Genomic DNA, 7,642 nt, shown 5'->3' with positions numbered 1-7,642 from the left:
ACTTGCATTCAGGTACACTGCCTAGAGCTTACTGCTCAAATACAAAATGGCTACAACTCGGGGGAAGGCTCACTGCGTTACAGGCCAATACAAAATGATTTCAATGATAAATGAACTGAAGTATAGCATATAATTGATCTGTCATTTTGCTTTGTTATTCTACTCTGTCACATATCGGAGCAACAAAATCTTCACCAAACTTACAAATTCGCTCACACAAACTTCCTTCGCTCATAACACACACCAAAATGATCAACGAAGTCGATCTTATATAGCCACACCAACAAAAATAATCATTTACTAAGTCGGCTTCCACAAACAACATAACATGCAACATGAAACATGTTCCACCAAGTCGGCTCAATCCAGATTATAAAATGATTCCCATAAGTTGACCCAATATCCTCAAGCATGAAACTGATCACTAATATTAACCCAATGATTTCACAACACACGTTACACCAAAACAACTCTTCTCTAACTGAATTACCGGATACCAGAGCTCTAAACTTGACACAATTCAACACTGGATATCAGGATCACGAAATAATCTTTCTCAAACCTCAAACCAACTACCTTGATCACTGCAACCCAAAATTACAACACCGATATCAAAATGTGCACCATGATCTCATGTTCTACCAAAATGACTATCTACAAAATGACTTCTTGTAAACCAGATTTATGCACTCCAGATGTGCTCTGCAAACTGAGTTGCCATCAATGACAACCCCTAAACATCTATCATGCACCAATCTTCACCAGAACAGTGTCTCTTGCCAACAATCTCCCCCTTTGGCATTGATGACAACATTGTGAAAAATGAATTGTACACTCAAGACTGCAAATTTTCATAATTTTAAACTCACAAAGAATATACAAGTTCCCCCTAAGAATTTTCACCATTTTTCACTCTTCTCTCTCCGCCTTTGACAACAATGCCAAAGATAGGAATCCACCAAAACTTGTATACAAGGATATGTACAATTGCTCATAAAAACTTGAAGATGTCTGCAAAAAATGTTCTAAGGGACAACAAATGATTATCCCATGCCTTTTTCAAGCTCTCCAAAATGCTTATCATCTTGGTGAAAAGGTAGGCATGCATTTCTGCTCCCTGTCTATCTACCAGAACATACTTATTAAGAGAATCCTTAGCATCTTGCATTCTAATAATCAAAGAATCTATCCACGTAGTAATAAGATTCCTCACTTCCGACACTACCCAAAACTTTGTCCTTTTCTTGATTTAAACTCTTGATCTTATTCAGTACACTCAAAACTTGGGGTTCAAAATTGCTAGTTGAGGCTGATTGTGGTGCGTATGACTGTGATATGCTCACTAGCTGGCCTTCACATTCCCTTATTTTCTTGTAAATGTCTATAGTGAACTTGGGCAAAATCATACATGACTTGTATATATTACCACCTTCATCAATTGCATCTTGAATACTTTTTAGTGTAGTAACCAAATTGACTCTATCATCTTCAATCATCTTCAAAAATTGTTTTAATTTTATTGCATTGAATTGATTCAAAACTTTAACATCTGCTGCCTTCTCCAAAGACTCAAAATGGTAACCAACAACATTTAGTAAACCCTTGAGCTTACCAGAGGGATCAGATGTATCTGGTTTGAAAGCTGGCATGATTTTCTCCAACATATCTCCTGCCAATGATATTAACTCTTTATCACCAGAATGAGACTTAAGCAAGTCCTCACTGGCTTTGGATTGAGTGAGAGTTGCCAATGTTAGTGCTTGAATAGGAGATAATGAGCTTAGATATATAGGCCCTTTGCCAAAATCATCTTAATTGGTAGCAATTTGTTTCCCTTTGGCAGGTACAGTGTCTCTTGCCACTGTTGCCAGAGCCTGATCTGCCTTCTCCTCTTCTTTCTCCTTATCTGTAGCCTTTTCACTCTTATCCTTTCCACATTTCTCACCATCATCCTCATCCTTCTCCAAATTCACTATCTCCTCAGCTACTTTCTCTGACACAACTTCAATTACCAGAGGATCCTGTATAGCTTTGATAGAGGTATCATTTGCACCATCAACATTATCTGGGGTCTGATCAATTGACTATCCTTCTAGAATGAATTTCTCAGGTGATTGATCTTTTTTCTTGCCGGGGACAACTGCATGTACTTCTGGAACAGATGTGTCCTGAGATGGTTCTTCCAAATTCACATCAACTCTTTGATCTATCAAAAACTGTCTCAAAATTGTTTTAGTATCCTTTGTCACCTCATCTATCTTCCCTAGCATAAGCTTATTCAACCTCTTCTCGCTTCAGAATATATCCTTAGCAAGCTTCAATAATCTAATAACTTCATCTCTAGAAATGAATGAGGATAAATTTACTAGCACACACTCCTTTATTCTCTCATCTTCTAAACTTGTTGCATGTCTTCTCGCATCCAAAATGTCATACAAGCTTTTAGGGATCATATATGCAAGTTCTATTAATGCCTTTCTATAGACATCTATATATTCAACAACAACTTCTTCAATTTTCATTTGATCTTTATCATCAATTTTTTCATAATATATAGACACAATTTTTAAATTTCCATCCTTAAGAGTTTCATCAGTTAACTCTTTCAAGGTCAGTGGGGCACAATTTCAAATGTACCTTCAATTTTACTAGATTTCAGAGCTGCATCTATCTCAAACTTTTGTTTCTTTCTTGCTCTGGCTTTTTTGGACGATTCACTTTTTGCTCTTGGCTTCTTTGATTACTGAACTCCACCAGATTGTGGCTTCTTTACCACTCTAGCACAAGTGGCTATCTTCTTCACCTCATTTACTGCTTCATCAGATTTTGTCTATATCCTCAGTAGAGGCAACAACTACACTTTTGGGGGTTTCTCCTTCTTCCTCTTCTCCACCCCGCCGGTTGATGATGTTGATTGTGATTTGGGTGGAGGAATGGGCTTCTGCACACCGGAAGTAGGTGCAGAATGAGACTGTCTTGACTTGGCCTGCTTTGAAGGAGTGGAAATAGGTTTTGACTTCTTAGGCTTACCCACATCTTCCTCCTTTAGTATATTTTGTTCTCTAGCCCTTGGTACAACCTCCTTGGATATACCCATTTGTTCAGCTAGCTCCTCTTTCTCCTTCCTAACTTTCCTCTTCCTTGCCGGTCTGGTAAAATTCTTGTGCAAATCAAGACCTTTTTCCTTGTAGGTACCAAACCTTTCTTCCTTATCATCCACCGGTTGACTCAAAAAATGTTGAGCCTATGCACCAAGTGTGGTAGAATCCACCTCATACCCCATGGGCATGATCCAGATAGTTCTCTACTCAATTGCCTCCATGTGACATTGGTCCTTATCAACCATGAAGCAAATGGTTTTCTCATACTTCTCAACAATCTCTTTAGGAATTCTTTCCCTACTTTGCATTGTGTCTTGAAAGGATTTGAAGTATCCCCACAAAGCGGATTTCTGTGCAACAATATCACCTAAACCCTATAAACCTTCCTTAATTTGGACGACCACCGATTTATCCTAGGCCCACTGAATCTTTCCAATATCGGGGATTTTATTTAGGAAATAAAGTGCTAAGCAAACAATCATGGAACCAAATTTGAATACATGTTTCTTGTCTTTCTTAATCTTCTTCAGATTTCTCAATAGCTCACTGAGAAGAATTGAACAAAGATCAGACTTTTTGTCTTCCTTGAGCATCTCATAGGCTACAATTATAGCGGTGTCGGATCCAGAATTCTGCCTGTTGGATTGATACACTTTATATCCAGTCACCATCAAGACAAATCTAACATCATGCTCTATGATATCACTGATAGTCATCGACCGACTATCATGCTAAGATCCGGTAACCTTTGTCACCATTGTATTCTGTACTTTCCTCAATCTAGAGGTCTCACCAGTTACATTTAAATAGTTAACCGCTTGAATGGCTTGCTTGGTGATCTTGTGAGGTTGGTCTAGCCACATGAACTCATCATGGATTTGGCTCAGAATGTATCAGACCCATTCAGGTTCATCGAACACCAGGAAGTGAATGAAATGGATGAAACCCTTGTCATGCAATGACTTGAATTCCGGCTTCAAATTTCCCATACCGTCCATCATATGCTTGGTGTAAAGTGAGAGCATATCTGCATTCCCAAGCTCTTTAATGTTGCAGTGGATGTATGCCCTAATGTATTTGTTATGAAGTACGCCATACAGGATTAAAGAAAATGCACCTTCTGGATCATGTTTAGTAGATTTGAATGGGTGTCTTTTGAATACGGGCCTTGCCCTCTCAGTAATTTCAACCACCAATGGAGTCGCAACACTAGATGTGGATGCAAATGCCATTTCTAAATAAGGGTATGAATAGATAGCTTCAAGAGCGAATAAATACCAGTGTCAAGATCTTCCTCAAGCTGTTAGGCTTCTGAAAATAGAGGACCAGGTAGAGATGGAAAACTTGATGAAGCAACTAGAAGGAGCTCTCTCAGACTATGATGCAGAAAAATTGAAAAATATCAAACTTGAAGATGATCTAAAGGCTACTCAGGATATCATTCAAGCACTTCAAGAAAATCTTACTATTTTAAGAAACAAGAGAAGAGAACTTTGTGAAAAGATGCAAAATGAGAATGATGAAAATGAAACTCTTAGTGATTTGCTGAATAAGCTAAAACAAGAAAACATGACAACAAAGAATGAGATGCAGGATATGACTATGAGATTTTGTAAAGAAATTGAAGATAGAAAGAAGAATGAAGAAGAATTGACTAGAAGACTGAATGATGCTACAAATGAAAATACAAGACTTAGTTATGAAAATGATATGTTGAAGACAAATCTAATGCATGCACAAAATGACTCAAATGAACTCATGAGACAAAAAGGCATCTTGGAAGGAGAACTGGCTGCTGCAAATCAACATAAAGAAAAATTCAAGAAAAGCTCAGAAGAACTTGGTGACTTGTTGAAGAATCAAAAACCTAATGGTGACACTAATGGTCTTGGCTTTGAAATTGGTGAAAGCTCTGGTACTGTAAACACACAGGATCATGGTAAACCGGTAAGACAACCTACTGTTTATAAATTTAATGGCAAATTCTTTAACTGTAACAAGTATGGTCATAGAGAAAATCAATGTAGATCTAGAAATTATCAGAATACCAGTACACCCACCGGTCAATGTTCAAAATGCAACAAAATTGGTCATAATTCTGAAAATTGTAGAATGAATGTGAGATGTTATGTTTGTGGAAGATTTGGACACTTATCTAATCAATGCAGAACACAAACCGGCATAGGTTATGGAAAGGCTATTCAGAAAAATAATGTGACTTGTTATGCATGTAACAAAATTGGGCATATTGCTAAATTTTGTAGAAGCAAGTCCTCACCGGTAAACAACAAAGGTCCTAGTTTGAAAGGAAAAGAAAAGGTTGAAGAAGTAAAGAAGGAATTCTCAAAACAATGGATTAGGAATTCAAAACTTTGTACAAAGATACTTGTAAGACTAACTTTTTGACAGTTGATATAGACAAGAAGATCAACAAGATACAGGAGGAAATAAATCAACTAGCTGACAATTTTATTAATTCATCTGATTCATTATCAGTTTTTGAGAAAAAGATAATAGGTTTTCAGGAAGAATTACTAAAGCTAGAAAGAGAAAAGGAGAGAATAAAAAGTAAGGCTAAGGATCTGAAATTAAGACTAAGTCCAAAACTGGACTACCTAGCATTCTTAAGGAAAGAAATATCTGATGCATTGGTACAAGGACAGAAAACACTGACAGAGCAAATGCAACACCTCACCGGTACAACTCAGAGGACAGAGGCTGCAATAAAAGACAGTAAAAAGTTCATTGAGAACTTGAATCTAGTTTTGGCAGATCTTTTTCAGATTGTAACCAATTGATTACAAGGTTGAGATAGGAAACTACACTCTATTGACACTTTGACAACCTTTGTCATTGATGCCAAAGGGCGAGTAGTGGTATGAGAAAAATCGAATAACTTAGGGATCATCTGCTCAGGGGGAGCACACATTTTTGGTAACAATTTTTGGACTTCAATTTTTTGATACACTTCTGAATTTTTCTCATGAGTGTTGCCATCAATGCCAAAGGGGGAGATTGTTGGCAAATACACACTCCAATGAGACATTGTAGGTGATTGAAGGTTTTGTCATTGATGACAACCTTACAATCCTATGTCACTGGCAAGGCAATCCACCGGCACCAACAAAGTTAGATTCTACATCGACACACAGACCACCGACACCGGCAGTGAAAGGAAGCATACCGGCACAGAAGCCGACATGAATTTTGTTGTTAATATATTTTGTTTATTATTGTAAAATCATTGTAAGCCGACTTGGCAAGTTGTAAAATGACTCTTATATAAGAGAGTTCATTGAAGAACATTGAAAGAAGATATATGTAAGGAATGGAGGAATGTAATTAAGCGAAATAAGGAGAACCTATTATGCGAATTATAGGTTAAGGGTTTATGTAAGAAGCAGAGCTATAAACCGGTACTGGATCTGACATAGTAGATGCTATTTTGAAGCAGTAAAAGACATTGGATTTATATAATCCATTTTGTAAGTCAGTGAGACTTCCCATTTTGTAATTGAGCAGTGAGCTCTAGGCACTTGGCCTTCCTGCATGTGCATGCCCCTCTTGTAGCAATAATATTCTCTTATTGGCCAGTAAGTGAATATTGTGGGTCATAAATCCCACTGAGGTTTTTCCCACACCAGGTTTCCTCATTAAAATATTGTGTTATGGTGTGTTTTTCATGTGGTTGTTTTTATCTCTGTTTATTGCATTACTTTTTGTTTACTGGTACACAGTTCTAATTTGCTCTACATGTTTTAAATCAAGAAAATCTTATTACCAGTTAGATACTGATTCACCCCCCCCTCTCAGTATCTGTGGGAATCCTAACACATCGAACACCGGGAAGTGAATGAAATGGATGAAACCCTTGTCATGAAATGATTTGAATTCCAACTTCAAATTTCCCATACCGTCCATCATATGCTTGGTGTAAAGTGAGAGCATATCTGCATTCCCAAGCTCTTCAATGTTGCAGTGGATGTATGCCCTAATGTATTTCTTATGAAGTACGCCATATGGGATTAAAGAAAATGCACCTTCTAGATCATCTTCAGTAGATTTGAATGGGTGCCTTTTGAATACGGGCCTTGCCCTCTCAGTAATTTCGACCACCAATGGAGTCACAACACTAGATGTGGATGCAAATGCCATTTCTAAATAAGGGTATGAATAGATAGCTTCAAGAATGAATAAATACCTTTTCAATCACAACTGGATGCTCAAAATTGCTGATTGGTCGCTACAGGCTCGGATTTCGCTGCTAAATCTTTTTCACTTTGCTTCTCTACTCTTTTCTCTCATTCACATTGTGAAGAATGAGCACTATTGAAATGCCTTTTTATCCAATGAAAACCTAATTTTAAGTTGTAATAAATGTACAACCCTAAAGACTTCCAGATACTATGTTTTTCATGAATTCACTCACCGGAATCCCAAACTATCATGAAATCTTCTAGATATCATCTGCACAACTAATCTCCATCATCTGCAACCATCCTCGACTGGTTACAGATCTTTGAAAGGGGATTTCTAAAGAT

Source organism: Cryptomeria japonica, chromosome 3 (genome assembly GCF_030272615.1).
Source record: "Cryptomeria japonica chromosome 3, Sugi_1.0, whole genome shotgun sequence".
NCBI classification, from domain to species: Eukaryota; Viridiplantae; Streptophyta; class Pinopsida; order Cupressales; family Cupressaceae; genus Cryptomeria; species Cryptomeria japonica.
The sequence above is the reverse complement of the archived record's forward strand: the minus strand, read 5'-3'. Positions refer to the sequence as shown.